An 18,334-nucleotide genomic window follows, 5' to 3' on the forward strand; every position below is an offset into this window, starting at 1 on the left:
GACTAAAAGGGAAATGAAGGGAACTCTCAGTCTCATCTTGAGGAAAAGCACATTATGAGCACTGTCATTTCCAAGGCGATGGATGTCCCCAGAGGCACTGGGAACCCCAGGGACACTGTAAATGCCCTCTTTTTCCTTTCTTCCTACACAGGGCTGCCAATATGGTAAAACTCTCAGACTTGTGAAGAGTCAAGAGTGTCTCTAGATACTTCCTTCTCCAAGAAACCTGACTCACGCCATACTGCATTTCAGCAATGATTCTTTTTTTTCCCCCTCTCAGAAGTTTCTTTTTTTTTTTTTTTTGCTTTTTTAAAGTTTTTTAAATTTTTTATTTTTTTATTCGATATATTTTTTATTTACATTTCAAGTGATTTCTCCATTTCTAGCCCCACTACTCCCCGAAAGTCCCATAAGCCCTCGTCCCTCCCCCTGTTCTCCCATCCACCCCTTCTCACTTCCCTGTTCTGGTTTTGCCCTATACTGCTACACTGAGTCTTTCCAGAACTTGATGCCTAGCCTGCCTAAGAAAAACTTGCCTTTCAACTATTTCCAAACAGGCTCTGGAATCCATTACTATAACTGCCACACAGTCCAAATCCACAACGGAAATTCTGCCCTATCTCCTCCTACATTTGATCTTCCTTCCACCCTGCATTCTGTGCCCTTGCAATAATTTTCACCTTCATTACCCCTAAAATATGAATTACTATCCTCAGTGTCTGGGTCAATAAGCTTGTTGTTCTGCATTACATCTTTCAGAATTTATCTCTTTCTTAAAAAATTACGATTGAGACTTGTCTATACACACCGGTGAAGACACACTGTTTTGCCTTCTTCTCATAGATACTAGTTCCTTAGAACCCACCTAGTGCCACTCTTTCACATGCAGAGACAGGCCAGAAATCTTTACAGACAAAGCACTGACCTCAGAGATTTGAGATCAGTATGTGTTCCTCCCAGTCAAACTGAGCTTCAGTCTTCTCATTGTTAGAACAAAGTTATGCATGCATATATTTATAATATATGCACAAACTATATGTAAAGTAAACTTGACATATGGAAGAGAAAAGGTAGAATATTTTATTCTATTATTTTCCTTAATTTTCATGTTATAGGAAGAAATCCAATACTGAAGGAGGTTATCTCACCTTTTTAAGGACACACTGTGAGGCCATCACTTCCCCTGCTGTTTGAAAATATATTGAAAGAGCATGCGCTATGTAGCTCCCTTCTTCTCCAAATAAGAGGGATGATAATCACTACTCCGTCCACTCGAATGGCCACTGTGAGGATGGAGTGAGGCGATGCCTGTGAAAGCATTTTAATCACAACACATTATGTAAATGTAATGTATAATTACTATTATTATCCTCTAGCAGTGCGAGCCATAAGCTCTTCCTGTGTCTCTTGCTTTCTCCATCCATAAAGCATTTCACATGAATGTCCTGTTGGTTATAAAATAATATTGGAGCCAAAATAATATTCATTATGTTTCTCTAAAATTTCTGTTTCAACACGTTTCCTTTAAGAGTCACAATTTATTTGCTTTTAAAAGAATTGTAATGACTATTCATTGTGCTTTAACTCTAATTTTTCTGGACGATTTTGCTCAAAAATATAAAGTTAGGCAACAATTCATATAGATACTTCATTGCTTTCAGAGTCTTCGCATGGATGAAGTACTGGTGGTGGTGTCAGAGGTGGTGGTGAGGGTTGGTGATGAGGGTTGCTATTCTCAGCCATTCCGGTCATTTTGTGGATCCCTGTTGATGTCTCTGATGTATAAATGAGCTCTAAGCTCTATCCAGCACAGACTACATTTGTCTTAGCACACTTGCACTTAGATCACCATTCCATAGAGCAGTGGTTGAAGAAGTGATGCGTGCTTGAGTAGACTTTGTGTTTCTTTTAGTCCAGCTATATATCAATTGCAATAGAATTTCTTTCTTTTCTACTATCCATATATATTTCATGTGCAAGAATGTCTTTGAGAGTCCTAGTAGAATACCCAAAGTTTGCCAAAGTTAACTTTCTTTCTCTGTGCCACTCTTAAAAAGTAGGCGCTTCCATCTTTAGATAAAGAAACTCACCATTAGGGTATTAAGTAGCTTCTGTATGCTTTTCCAAGCCATAAGAAACTTATATCAAATTGGAAATAGCTTCCTTTGTTGCTTCTCTCAAGGATTTCCTGTGTATAATGGAGACTCCTATGCTTTGGAGAAAAACATCAAAGCAAGAGATAAAGATGAATCAAAAAGCAATGTGACATGGTACAGTCAGTGATAATTGACACAGGAGACCACAGTGCTCCTGGAAAGCAGAGGACAGGGCATGAGTAAAGATGAGCAGGGCATTGCTTCCTTAGAGAACATCAAGCTAGCAAACCTGACCTAGAGGAAGTCAAAGATTAAAAAGAAAGTACAAACCAATCGGATAGCTAATACCAAGCTACAAAAAACAAACACACAAGTAACATAGACTAAGTTGTAATTGTGTGTGTGTGTGTGTGTGTATGTTTAACAACAGTAAATTGAAAACAGAGCCCATGAATTTGAGAGTGGAGATGTAGTATGTATATGTGGTATGTATATGGGAGGATTTGGAGGAAGGAAAGGTAAAGGAGAAATGATATACTTATGTCATAATCTAAAAAATTAAAAAGAAAGTAAGACAGAAGTGGAGATGCAAGTATTCAATCCCTTTAAGTAAATCCAGGCAAGAATCTACAACAGGATTCATTCCAGATGTATTAAGGCTTCAGAACAAGGAATGTGATGCAAAAGGATGCAACAAAGCCCTTTGCTTTGTTGTCTGTTGGAGAAATTTGTGCCACCAAACCATGTCCTTACACTGAAGGACAAAGTGCACTGAAGCTTTCTCCAGCATTGTAACTGACTCTGTATCTTTATCCCCATATTACATATTCCTATCTTCTATATGTAAATATGTGAAAGGTATCTTCCATCCCTCATTGGACACTTAGCTCCTAGAATGTCAAGGTGTCCCATCAACACATTAGTGTGCCCTTATTATTTGGAGCTGAGCTAGAAGCAAGGAACATAGAACCACAACTTCAGTAACTTCAGAACCCAGAAACAGCTCCTGTCAGCAGACAAAAGCATCAACAAACTGAGAAGGCATCCTATGAAATGAGAAATAATATTTGCAAGGTATACTTATGATTAAAGGCTTACTACCAGTCACCTATACAAATGGAATAATTCCTGTAGGTTTTATCAAAGGTATCCATCAAACTTTCACTCCATCATTCTAATGCTATATTCTTTTAATAAATGGTTTCCCCCTTTATTTCAAACACACTCTCGTGTTTTTGATCCTGTGAACCCATTTACAGCAACCAACCAGATGACTTTAAATGGTTGCCTGCGGGTGTAGCCACAAAACTCACCACTGCTTCATTTCTATTGGAATTAATGTGGTTTTCCATGGGACTCTAGTTTATAAAGAGTTGCTTAACTATGCAGGGGCTTTGGCATAAACTGCAGTGATCACACCTGACTGAGCAGCACCACATCCTTGGCTGGCTTGATGGAGTCTCACTGGCTGCAGAGTTGGAAGTATAACTACATTTTAGAAGCCCATGTGTCCTATTTACCCCGAAACTCATCACTCACAAAACCCTGTATTTCAAATAACTGTAATCACTTTCCCAGGGAAACATCTGAAATGTACACCTTAAATATCAACTGAAATGAACTAACCTATCTGATGTGGATTAAACATAATAAAAAATCATAATCTGTGAGTTTCTTTTTTGGAAAACTCATTACCCACAAGTCATCTGTAATTGTTAGTTTAATTTGTTCCCTGAAAGTTTGGCCCTTCTGTCTCACCTTGTGGATGATTATCTTCTGTGTTTTCTTAATTAGTTTTAGGCCACATCTCATTTTACTTAATCCCCTCATTTTCATCAAGATCTCTCACAATGAAATCTCCATGTAACAGATCCAAACAGAGGTTTGATACGGTGGGCTAGGATCACAAAAGCACAAATATATTTCTTTAAAATGTAATGTTGGTACTGGTAGGGTTGCTCAGTGGGTAAAGGCATGCTTACTGCCAAACTTGACAGCCTGAGTTCCATCAGTAAGACTCGTGGTAAAAGGAGAAGAATCACTTCTGCAAGCCCCCTTCTTGACCTATATACATACACACCACACACACTCACACACATACTCACCCCACTGCCCCCACACACATGCCAAACCACATACACACACAACATACACACATACACACATACACACAAACCACATACACACAAACCATATGCACACAAACCATATGAACACTCACATACACCACACTCGCACACACACAGAAACACATATACCAATCACAACACACATACATACACCATACATACACACACACACACATCCCACACAGACACAGGCATACAGCATACATACTCAAAAATTTAATAACAATATTTGAACACATTAATATCCATGTAATTATCAAAGCTCTTGTGACACAGCAGATAGAAGATTCCTGACTTCTCTTCGTACCTGTAGTCTTTGATCCTCATCCCACCTTGCTTAGAACTGCTTTCTGGGACCTCCAAGGCTCTCTTCTACTTTCTTGGATTCGATAATGCCAAGTTGGCTTTGCATTCCTCATGCTTCCCTTCACCCTTCCTCTCCAGTGTCACTAGGCTTGCAACTGAAAAGAGTTTGGTGTTCTTATTGTTTGTGAGGTTTCGTGGAGCTGGGATGAAGGTAGGAAAAAGTGTAGCCAAGGCGAGTTCTGTACTACTGGTCAACGCATTCATTGTCAGTTCAATTTGCAGAGCTCAGACCTTCGCCATCCTGTCACTTAGGTAAATAAATGTTACTTGTATTTTCTTTGGATTCCTTTTCCCTCAAAGTAGATGATCCGCTGCAAGTCACCATGGTGCATTAGTCACAACCACTCTCTAAGACTGAAATCTAACCAGGCCCTTATTTTTAACTATTCACTGGTGTTTTCTCTTTAATCTTCTGCAGAGAACAACTTGATTCCAGGCATCAACACCTGGGCTCTTTAGGCGATCGCCCCACCTACATTTTAAATGCTGTCTCCTCCTCATCAGGTTTAGAAGCACACCCTGAACTTTAAGCCACGCTGACTTTCTGGCAATTCCTGAAATGGGCCTCAGGAGCCCACACTCTCAGCCCTTTGTGCAATTTGTGAGAGCTTTTAACTTTTGCTGTCCTTGTCTCTCAGCAAACCTCACCACTCAGTGTTCAAGGCAAATATTTCCCCTCTGGCATTCCGTGAATATCCTAGATAATCAAGCATCCCCCTCTACTACCCACCTGAATGATATAAATAACATTATCAAAGCTCTCTTCCTGCCCTCTCCTCCACATAGCATAGACGGATAAGGCATTTTTCCTTGTACAAAATGAAAAGGTGATGATTATCACTATTGTTAACATTGTTATTTTAACATTCTGATCTAGAGACTCTAATACTTTGCTTTCCTAATAATAGTTCCATAGTTACTCTCCTAATTTATTTACATATAGCTTCCCTGGGTTTTCTGTTGTTTGAAGACAGCATAATACCTCACATCTCTATCAGATATTTCTTTCATCATGGTGTGCTTTTCCCAGATATTCTCAAAGCAGAGACATAGGGATCCTTTAGATTTCAATCTTCTGTTGCCCGAGCACAAAAGTCTTCCAATAGTACCCATTTTACTTGAACAGATAGGATCAATCTGTTGTCTAACATGATGGGTATTGCCCTTACTGCTTTTACCCTGTGACTGAATCGAAGGTCACTATTGACACTGGCATTCAAAATTACTGAAGACAGGAATTTTGTATGCCTTTGACGATTCTCTAGCTCTAAAGTCAAGCTTAATGGTTGGCAACAGCAGGACTTCCCAAATCAGACTTAATAAATAGCTCTGACCATGATCTGCTCATTGGTTCTTTTTCTTCTACAACTATGCAGATTGAATACAGATATGATTATAATATCATATTGTACCAAGAAGTACCATATTCTAAGAACTTAAATGTATGATAGTGTTCCTCAATAACATGGCAGTGAAAATGAACTCTGGACAAGCTACTGGAGGATTAGCTTAATGGCATTGACTAAAGTTTGAAGACCCATAAACTGTTGGCTGTCACCATTCCCTGGATAAAATCCTGAGTTGTACAAGTAGAAGATGGAGCTGAACAGCCACATGTATTTGATGTTCTCTCTGCCTGTGGATACAATGGTCTTCAAGCTATTTCAAGATCCTGCTGTCCTGACTTCACTGTGAAGATGAAATATACCCTTATGTTGTAAGGTAAAATAAATATCTTTTCCTTTCAGTTTCTTTTGCTGAGTATTTAATCACAGCAAGAAGGAAAGAAACTGAAAGAGTCATTGGATATAAAAGAAACCATTAAAAAATCTAATATAAAATATAAAATTATTTTAGCATAACTGAAAAAGATAAATGACATAACTGTAGTCCTAATTCATAATTATGATCTTGGCTTCTGTCAATTAGAGTGAACTGGAAGTCCAGAAGTCTGTCCTGGAAATGACTTAGGCTTGTAAGCCTTAGTTCGCTTTCTCACCATTTTGATGACACAGAGCAATATAAGCTGCTCCCTTGTAGACACGGACCTGGCTTCTGCTGTGTGCAGAAGAGGTGAAAGGAAATAATGTCCCACTGTGAGAGGTGCAGAGCAAACAACCAGAACAATGCACTGTCAATTCTCATGTCCTAACTAGCAGACATCAACAAAATTGTGATTAATTTCTAACAGAATCTAAGCAATCTGTGCCTCTGAAGATACAACTTTGACATGACTGAATTTCAAATAATTCAATTTCCAGACATGGAATGCTGTTACATTTTGATTTATTCAATATTCAGTTTCCAAGATAGACTCAAATATTGCTGCCTCCTGATTTCTAGTCATTAACATCTTAGGTAGTCCTGTTCAGATGTTCATTCGGTCTCTGTAATGAGTAGTGACAGACTGATGGCATGACGGTTCTTACACATTGTCATTAAAGGTGTTTACTTTCATGTCAGGCACCATGGAAGATGCAAGTATAATTTTGTGAGTATCTGTGGAGAAGCACACATACCAATAGAGGAAAGTTGCCTCTGGTCAACAGTAGCCAAGGAGCTGAATCTAAAATAACACATGGGATAGATGTAAAAAAAAAAAAAACATTTATTTAGACATTGCATGGATTTTTCCAGGAGTTCACCTTCTTGAGGAATCCGAACTAGCAGCTTGCAGCCCCTGATAGGTTCATTCCAGGTTCCTGACCATAGGAACAGTGTCATAGTATCCACAGCTATAAGCTCATTGGGTTTGCTGCAATGTGCTGATAGATGATTAAGACAAGAATCGGCAGTCTCAACTAACCTGGAGCCCCACCCCCTTGAGATCTCTCAGACACTGAGCCACCAACCAGACAGCATACAACAGATGAGATGAGGCCCCTGACATATATACAGCAGAGAACTGCTGGGTCTTGACTCAATGAGAGAAGATGTACCTAACTAACCCTCAAGAGACTTGAGGCTCCCGTGAGTGGAGAGGTCTGCTAGGGTGGAGGTGGAGAGATGGGGCCAACTTCTTGGAGATGGGACAGGGGAGGAGGTATGGGATGTGGAACAGTCAGGGGGCAAATGGGAGGATAAAGACTGGACTGTAAAAAAAAAATGAATAAAAAAAATAAGACAAGGATCAAGCAGATCTTTTTTGTCAATTGTGTACCTGCATTACAGTTCATCACCAAAAATCCAGAGTCTTTTTTTTTAAAAAAAACATTATCACAAATACAGTTTATTTCCATTCTATATAAAGGGATTTTGGAAGGAAAGCATTTCAGGACAAGTTCTAGAATTTATCAAAAATTCAATTGTCTTTGCTTATGTTGCATCAACAAGCTGGCCCAATTCATGCTGAAGCTATCACAGTGGCAATCTTTTTTTTTAATTTTTTATTCGATATAATTTATTTACATTTCAAATGATTTCCCCTTTTCTAGCCCCCCCACTCCCCGAAAGTCCCGTAAGTCCCCTTCTCTTCCCCTGTCCTCCCACCCACCCCTTCCCACTTCCCTGTTCTGGTTTTGCCGAATACTGCTTCACTGAGTCTTTCCAGAACCAGGGGCCACTCCTCCTTTCTTCTTGTACCTCATTTGATGTGTGGATTATGTTTTGGGTATTCCAGTTTTCTAGGTTAATATCCACTTAAAATCCAGGGTCTTATAAACAGTGGTATAAGTGCAAAAGAAAATAAAAGAATGGACAGCAAGTAGCAGCAAGAAGGGAGAAATGGGAGGAAGACTCCCTTGAAGATGGTTGGTCCTGTGCCTGTGGCTGTGATGCCTTTTAAGGATGAAGGAACCTACATTTAACTAGGCCTCAGGATTGGACAGAAGTCTAGACTATAATTTTTAACTTCTCCCAGTGATAGAAGTACAGTTCATTTATCAAACATTGCCTTTATGATTGCTTGTCTTAGCATATTATTTTTAGATTTTATTTATTTTATTTACATGAGTTCAGTGTAGCTGACTTCAGATACACCAGAAGAGGTCACTGAATCCCATTATAGATGGTTGTGAGCCACCATGTAGTGGCTGGAAACTGAACTCAGAACCTGCGGAAGAGCAGTCAGTGCTCTTAACTGCTGAGCCATCTCTCCAGCCCCCAGTCTTGGTTTTCAAAGCTTTCTCTTGTGAGTCTTGAACTTATCTGAGATGTTGATTTTTTTTTTTAACTTTCATTCAATTGTTACACTGTTCAATCACTATTTCTCATGTTCAAAGATTCATATTTCTCAATGTTTCTGGGGAAAGGGGCGAGTCATGAATAGTTCAATTGCTACGGCACATCTTCCACTAAAGACAAAAACCTCAAGCCTGTTTCTAATTTCTGTTAATTTAAAAAGTATTGGGGATAATGTGGGGTTGTCTTGGGTATGAGGTAAGTTGAGGACAATATGTGAACCACTTGTGAATATTTCAAGCTTCTGTATGCCAGAAAAAAATTCTAGCTCCATGAATAATAGGCTTAGAGGTAACAAGAAATTTTAAAGCAACACATTCCAGATCAATGTAAGTCGGAAATTCATAACATGTTTGAACAAAAAGTACCCTGGCTGGAAATACCAAAAGTTCCGTATCACTAAAGATGAGTAAACAGATATCCAGTTACTTCTTATTGGAGACTATCCATGAGGATCTGCAATAACATGGCCACAGAAGAGTGAGGTCTAATTCTATCATTCTTTAGCTGTATTGAATCACTGTTTCACTATAGCAGTTTTCAATCTTTGACAACAACCTTCCATTATTTTATTAATGACATTACCCATGTATATGAAAGCATCTAAGAATGACCCACATCTGCTATGCACTACCTGCCCTTTTATTGGGTTCTGTAGCTGATAAAGTTTTGGATGGAGCAGGCAGGAGATGAATCAGAGCTTTATGTTTGTGAGACTGAAGGACTGAATTGGAATGCAGAGTTTGGGGAATTTTTGCTGCTTTCATTTGTAACATCTCTTATGTAATAGCTCATAAGGATTTGTAGCATGGTGTGATTTTTAATCTTGCTAGCCCTGGAGCTCCAGGGGAACAAATGTTCACACCTGGAGCCCTGGAGCTCTGGGCATCGGAATGTATTAGTGTTACCTGTTCAATTACCAGAACTATTGACTGACTTAGGAAGTCAGGAAAATCACAACCCTCCTTGACATGTATTTTTCTATCAAAGAAAAATAGATTGTGTGAAAAATATCTGGTAATCACAACTATTCCTTACCCACCATCCATTTTAATCTTTCAATCTTTTCTAACTTCTTTCATGATTTTTCTAGTTATCTAAATTTATGTAGCTTTGAAAGTTGTATGCAAAGTGAAGTTACCTATAATTGAAAAACTGAATACTTATTTTTCCCATTAATATATCCTGCATCATAAAGCTTCTTTTGCTTCAGAAGGATATAATTCTCTCATAAGATGTCTAGTCACTCTTCAGTTCCCTGAGTAGTTTTAAACAAGCATGACAGAATCAATCTGACTGGAAGGCTTTGTAATTAAGAAGCATTGTCCTGAATTCTAACATTACGTCAAGTGGGAGAGAAAGTTGAAACTTTTTGCTCTGACAAAAGTGCAGGAAGTGTCTCTAGCATAGACTCCTGGGAGCTTATCCAGGTGATATTCTCTGGCCCCTCCCTCTGGGAGAGACATCATAACTCCACTAGGTTAGAGCATCTTATTAAAATAACCTTTAGCAAGCACAGGCTTTTGAAGGTTTTGACTGTGATCTTATTATTTTTTCACATGATTTATTGTAATAAAAACAAAAAACCAAAAAACCAAGATTTTCTCATTAAGACAACTAGGCAACTGAAGAAACAGTATAAAACATAGTTTTAGTTAAAGCTTAAATATAAAGGTAAATTCAGGAATGTGAAATAATTGTAAAAACACAGATACAATTGTTTTCCTGAGTGTTCAAATTTTCCAAAAATGATGGTTGTAAATGTAGATTTGTCCCTTTTTTACAGTCCAGACTTTATCCCTTTCCCAGTTCACTCTTTGGCTGTTCCACATCACATACTTCCTCCCCTGTCTCCAAGAGGTTGTCCCCACCCCCCCCAACCCAATCCCACCAGATCTTTCCTCTTGAGGATTAGGTGAACCTTCATAGGTTAGCCTTATATCAGCTGGATGGATTTCTCTTTATCACATATTTTTAATAACACATTCAGAGAAAAGGAATGATTTAAAGCATAAACTATTTTAAAGAAAGCCAGAAATTAAACCGAGATTATATTTTCATAATTTTATATTTAAATCCTGAATCCTGCCATATTCTGCCAACCAAATGTTTGTGGTAATGAGCCTAGCCAGAGTGAAGAGTAATGGCTATGTTGGAAAGTCGTAATTATGTAGCTGGCTCCATTTGAAACTTCCTGGTGTCTGTGATGTAAGCCATCCCACCAGCAATTCTGGTTTCCTGGATAACCCGGGAAATGAATGGAGATGACTCAATAGTTAATTGACTTTTTGTGGACTGCCAAAGCCAAAGAGCAGAAATTCCTTCACCCAAGTGTTTTCAAAGCATTCGGGGAGAACTTATTATATCAAAATGTCTGGGTAATGACATATCCCATGTCCTAAAATTTGTACCACAAAACACACAAGTGTATACACACACACACACACACACACACACACACATAAAATCTTACCAACACACTGAAAGTGATCGTTTTAAACATAATAAAAACCATAAACTAGACTTGATTGCCTTTTGCAAATATTTAATTTTACTAAAGTTTTACTGAAGTATTGTTGATATAAAGTCTCCTCATGCATAATAATAGCAATTGAGAAATAATAACTTTTCATTTACATAAACTTTTGATATTTTAAATTTGAAAGTTACAAAGCATAAGCTCAGCTTATGTTTATCATTAAAATGTCTACAATCTACTTTTGTTAATTATCGTCCTAAAGAATCTGATACAACCAACAAATATAAATCTTAATAAACAAATATACAGATTCTTTCAAAAGAGATTGATGTGAGCACTGAGTGAGGAGAGATGTTTTTCCAGTTCTGGGGCCTGCTCTGTAGTATTCAGTCAAAAAGATTTCAAGCCTAACATTTTGCAATTTTAAAGACTCCTCAACTTATTGCAGCCTGGCTCTGAATCCATGAATCCTCCAAACAATGGAAAGATGGGATGTTTGAGAAACACATGGGGTTCTAGTGGAGATCTAACCCAGATTCTTGTTTTGGACCTAACCCTAGTCCTGGCTTACTCTGTGTATGGAATCAGTGCAGACCAGGTGGAAGCAATGGAGATCTACAGGAATATTGTGAACTTCCAGACCAGCTAACCTCTTCCTGACACCACACACTCTCTCATCCTCACTCACCACCCCAAAGGCCAAATCTCCAGCCATTACTTCTCTTTTTCTTGTGCTCCCATTTCATAGAGTCTATGCTGCCTCCCATTGTGGATCTTCCTCTGGATAACCTTCATTGCAGTGGTTAAGAACTGGAGTAGTATTAGGAGATCTCACTGCCTTTAATCTTAATAAGGATCTCACTTGGCCATAGAGAACACCATAATATCCTGCTGTGCTTCTTCCCTCTTGCTTTATGGGTAACTAGATATAGCCTCAGTCGCGCTGTTTTGGAGGAAGCTGTTCTTTCTCCTGTTTGCCCTACAGTCTGCCTTCTTTCAATTCATTTTGCTATTGTAAAAAAAAATCTTTAGACAGGTAAATCCACATCCTGAGAGGTTAGTGAGGTTCAAGATATTTTATCTCAGCTGTTGCCTCTCCTATCATAGTTCTGTAAAGCATTTCTCACATATGTGTATGTTTGATGTGTGTGGTTGTATATATAGTTGCATATATATATATATATATATATATATATATATATGATGTATGTATATGTGATGTATAGATATGATATGAATGCATATTATGTATATATGTATAGATGATGTGTATATATAGGTATATATGATGTATATATAGATGTGTATATATACATAATACATGATAAATATATATATCTATATGTGTCTGATGTGTATTTATACACTTTTTTAGCTTTTAGTTATAGTTATAGTTTAGTCATCATGAGAAGAACAGTGTTGTCACACAGGACCTTTACCTTTGACCTTTCCTTTGATGTTCCTTACTCGGATAATTGTCTACCTTCTGGACACTGTCTCAGCTTCACATAGTTAACTGTGGCAGGTACTTAAACTTTCCATCCAAGAATTACAGTGTCTGATTGTCTGATGACATATCCTCAGTGCTTGGCTCTCTTATTCATGTCTATCATTTATAGTAAAGAATATTTGTGCCAAACACTAACTTATTTTGAATTTACAATTAGTTCCACTTTCTAACTGCACTGACTAGAAGGATACGAAGGTTACTGCAGAGAAAAAGATTAAGTTCTTATTTATTTAGATACTGATGTCAGTCTCAAGCACAATGAGGTCACCCAACCTCAGACTTTACAAGAAAGAAAAGCTGCAGTTGCCCTGTACACTGGGTCTTGCTTCCTCTGTTGTGCCCACATCTGGAAGCCTCTGACTGTCAGTCACGGTTTCCTTCCATCTTCACTCAGCTCTCCATCCTGATCTCCTCCCCCTTCCTGTTCACTTGGCTCAGACAAAGGGATTCCTATGTCTTGGTGTGTAATGTCCTTGCAAATACCACCAAGCTACATCTTTAGACAGGCCTCGTTCACCAGTCATGACATTCCATAGCACTGGGATGTAAACGTCTCCTGTCATGTTCATTGATAACATATGAACAAAGCCAATTTTATTTCACCATAATAAATAATTCTAGAATTGTTTTTAATCACAGTTTGTCTTCTCTTAACAAAGTTACTCTAAATGCCAGCTGTTCGTAATCATCTCATTCATGTATGTATCTACTACAAATTGGCTTCTGCATGCCACGTTATTCGGCCAAAATCTACTGATGGGAAGATTGCCAAGTCCAAAGAAGAGTTTTCAGTCTGTTTTTAACATTACCCATTGCTAGGTAGCACAGAGAGTAATTCACCTTTAAAATTACTCTTGGTTATATTTTACATATCTTTATCAATATTATTTCTTGATCGCATCCAGTTATGTTCTTTCCTTCCACTTCTCCTTAATACTGTAGTCAGCAAGAATTTTCTTCCCCTGCTCTTTTCCTCTACTTTCTAACTCTGGGCATTTAGTTTATATCAATGATTTTAAGATCTCAAATGCATCCTTACCTTAGACTACGTATAGCCACAGTCGTTGGTGTCCTTACTGTTTCTTACTTTCTTTATGACTATATTCTCTAACCTGCCCTATGATGTAGCCATTCACAAGACAGAAGTGGCTACTTCCCTGATCCCTGTTCTTCATTATCTTTAGCTCCATCAGTCAATAGTGGTTGATTATGACGTCTTTAATCTAAAACAACAAAATCTGTTTCTACCTCTGGCTTCGCTTCCACCCTCAGGTGTGTCTAAGTAATCTGTCACATGTAGGATTACACTGTCACATCAATTAGTTTCAATGATTCTAGCCTTTTCTCTTTTAAGTCTCTCATCTGTGGCAGCAAATTAATATTTTTCTTAATGTAATATTTTAATTGTTTAATAATTTCCAATGTGAATCTTGTGTTTACGTCATCTGTGTTTCTTTTCCCCTCCAATTTCTCAGTTCCCCTCAATCTCTCAAATTCCTGACTGCTTTTTTTAGTTAATATTCACACACTAACACACACACACACACACACACCTTAGTATATGGCAAAGAAACTTTCTCCTAATAATAGCATAATTACCATGATTGTTCATGGCACACTTTCCATATTGCAAATTTTAAACATTTCTCTACGCCTGTCCACTTCTATTCTCACGCTGCTCTCCCTGCTCTGACTCTGAAAACTTATGCAGCTCTGCAGGAATAACCAGTGAGTCCCACCCTGTACTCAGGAGACTCACTGCCTTTACTTTTTCACTAGCTGGCTCATCACAGCTCAGCTTTATAATCACTTTGTGACACATACCTTAGAGTGGCTTGTTGCTCTCTGGTTTCATTGTAAGCCATGGAAAACTCAAATCCAATTAAACCCGAATCACTGTGTAACCTTCCCATGAATACAGGCACCTATAGAAACTGAGATGGGACATGTACTTCTTCTATACTTAAAAACTTGGTATTAAATTTTTTGTGAGTTTCACATTATGCAACCTGGTCCTGCTCATCTCCCAATTTCTGCATATCTGCCCTTTGCCTTTGTAACCTCCCTTTTCCCTAAATAACACACACACACACACACACACACACAAACACCCCCACACACACCACACCAGGACTTCTCCAGGTTATCCCGTTGTTTCCCTGTGTTGTGTAGATCTTGCTGCTTTGGAATCAGCAGGACTGGCCCTTTCCTGAGTCTCAACTTTGCTCACAGATTACACAGATGTTAGCATGGGCCAATTCAGAGCTCTGGGTCCAGGCTGGCGTGGTAGCTGGGCTGATCAGTCCCCTGGCTCCCCCTGAGCCACACCACCAGGGCAAGCTCTCCAGCACTGCTCCTGCTAGGCCATCCAATGTCACCCTCGACAGGTGGTAGAGTCATCTCTCCTTCTCTCAGGCCCTCAGGCCAGCCAGCCTTCAACCATACCTCAAAAGCCAACATTCTGATGCCTAGTCAAAGTGCAAGGACCACTCTCCAAAGTGCTACAGCCAGTGACGGGGTTAAGGGTAACTTTCTTGCTTTCCTGACCATAGAACCAGTTCTATGGTGCTACTAAGGATAGGAACAGAGAGCTCCAGCTCTCCTGGGTGCTGTAGTAGCCCACAAGGGGCAGGGACAGTTCTCCTGATAGCTGCAGATGATGAGGGAAGAGGTGGGGAAGGCATCACCCTCCCAACCCTGTGTACCCATGACACCTCAAGGCAGTCAAGTGGCCGGGCCAGCTCTCCCACTCTCTCCCATCCTCTCACTCTCAGGCCTGACTCAGCTCTGCTCTCCTGAGAGCTGCAGGTGGTGAGGGCTCACTATTCCGTGCTTTTGATCCTTTGAGCAGTATTCCTCTGACTGCGGGAGAGACAGAGTGGATGGGTAGTGGGAGTGGAAATCACCTCTGAGCCTATGCCATCTCACAGCAGAGGAATAACAATATCACCTCTCCCATATTCATGCCCTCAGGTCCTCTCACCTGCCACCAGGGCCTGTTCTTCAAAGTGTTGCCTCCAGTGAGACATAGGGCCAGCTCTCTAGAGTGCCACAGCCAGTGAGGGTCAGGGACAGTTTGAGGGAAGAGGTGGGGAAGGCATCACCCTCCCAACCCTGTGTACCCATGACACCTCAAGGCAGTCAAGTGGCCGGGCCAGCTCTCCCACTCTCTCCCATCCTCTCACTCTCAGGCCTGACTCAGCTCTGCTCTCCTGAGAGCTGCAGGTGGTGAGGGCTCACTATTCCGTGCTTTTGATCCTTTGAGCAGTATTCCTCTGACTGCGGGAGAGACAGAGTGGATGGGTAGTGGGAGTGGAAATCACCTCTGAGCCTATGCCATCTCACAGCAGAGGAATAACAATATCACCTCTCCCATATTCATGCCCTCAGGTCCTCTCACCTGCCACCAGGGCCTGTTCTTCAAAGTGTTGCCTCCAGTGAGACATAGGGCCAGCTCTCTAGAGTGCCACAGCCAGTGAGGGTCAGGGACAGTTTGCATACGCCATGGATATCCATGGATTCCCACAGCTGGACTGACCAGGGAATCCCCATGTTCTGTAGACCAGATCCTTGCCTATGCTAAGCTACTGATGCAGATACGACCTTCAGCAGAAGCTCAGGCTGGGATCTCACTGTGGCCCCAGGTGGCAGGGCTGGCCACTAAGAACAGGCTAATCCCCTCCACCCTTAAGTCTCCAGTTCCAGATCTCTTCATAGTGCCCAAGCTTCTCCAATTCTTTCTCATATCAGCACCACATACTCACATACTATGGTGGCTCCCTGCGGGCTGGCCACACAACTTGCAGGTTCCTGGATGACATCTTCTATCCATGCTCGGTGGCATGCTGGAGGGCCAGATTGTAGGTGGCATAGCAGTCTGCAGGTCTCTTTCTGTCTTCCTCCTTCCATGCTGCACTACCTGGATTTATTTTTTATGATTCCTAAGCATTAGATTGCATTGGCCACCATGCCAGGTATCAAGGTAAGATGAACAAAGAACTGTTATCTGCTCTGACCCTGACTAATAGTAGAACAAGACCAAGGGTGTCTCTTTGCCTATTGTCGGGAGTCAGGGCATAAACTCTACATTTTTATACAGAGATTGAAATGGGTTTCCATCTAAGTATTTATATAAGACAGTTTGTAAAATGAGGACAATATTCCCTACATACATGCATCACCTGTCAATAATGAATTGATAATCACTCAAAAATTGTACTTTGACGAATCTCACATCCTTTCATGGGGCAGCACACTTCTGAACACAGGTGGAAATAGTACAGACCAGGAGTGTTTCCAGTTTCATTTCTGCCATCAAGATGAACTTTGGCCTGCTACACTTGAGATACAACGTCCATTTTAGATAGACACAGGTATGTAGCTTGAAAAGTTTTCAATGTACAAATGTGCTGAATATGTGGACTATTTGAACAATATGGTCTATTAGCTTTCTTGCACTGTTGGTTCTAATGAGAGGGAAATCTTGACCAGAATTCTTATATCAGTTCTTCTAATCTACATACGGTTACAGTTATGGTTTTCTAGAGCAGAACACTGAGTCTTATAACAAAGTCATTTGCACCTGACCAGTGCAAGTGGGACTTGCTGAAAATGAAAACTTTAACAGTAGAAATAAATGTGTCTGGACAAACTTACTTCAATGCGTGGGAATGAAGTGGAATGAAATAAAGAATAATGAAAATGTCAACAACTTGAAAAACATGAAGAAAGGTCTAACACAGAAGTAGAGTCAGCCTAAAAACACAACTATTCTGTTTACTTTGTGAGACTGATAAAAGTGGAAATTAACTTACAAATGCTATGTCAATAGAATGCCCAAATCCCATCAATCAGATAGCTGTTTTGACTGATGGATGAAATAAATAGTCCTATGCCCCATTAAGGCAGCCCATTTCACAGTGAAATCAATAAATATTCGACTGGATGCATAACCTTTCAAATGTCAGACAATATCTCCTTTAAGGAATTGGCAAAACAGAAAAATGTCACAGGTGGGAAGAAAATTAACATGATATGGAAAAAAGCAGCAAACCACTACCAAAATTCAGTAATTAGCAAGGCCTCTGTCTCAGAGAAAACGGAAAAGGATTACTTCTGGGATTCTTGCTTATTAAGAAGTATTGAATAGTGGCATCCTGTTTGTCACAATGACTATAGATAATGTCAAGTGATGTATCAGGAAAAATGAATTAACAGATATTGTGCCCCTCTCAGAAATCTGTGTTACCCTGCTTTTCACTTGGAATGTTCAAAGAAACAGAGATTGTAATCCTAACAGGGCTCAGGTCAAAGTAGATAATCAGACTTCTGTACCATTTAATGTCACCAGGAGTAAATGCCCACTCAAAAATGCCTCGATGGAAGAGATGGGAGACTAAAGTAGTGAAATATCTCCTCTCGATGTACAAGAAAAAAATCAAAATATTAACATAGTATTCTCAATCAACTCTCTTAACAAATGTTCTCTAGAAGAAAAAAAAGGATTATTTGGACTCTTGGCTAAATTTTTGTTTTAAAGTAAACAATGCCTCCTATTTTGTGTACTATGTTACAA

Source organism: Apodemus sylvaticus, chromosome 15 (assembly GCF_947179515.1).
Source record: "Apodemus sylvaticus chromosome 15, mApoSyl1.1, whole genome shotgun sequence".
In the NCBI taxonomy this organism is placed as follows: domain Eukaryota; kingdom Metazoa; phylum Chordata; class Mammalia; order Rodentia; family Muridae; genus Apodemus; species Apodemus sylvaticus.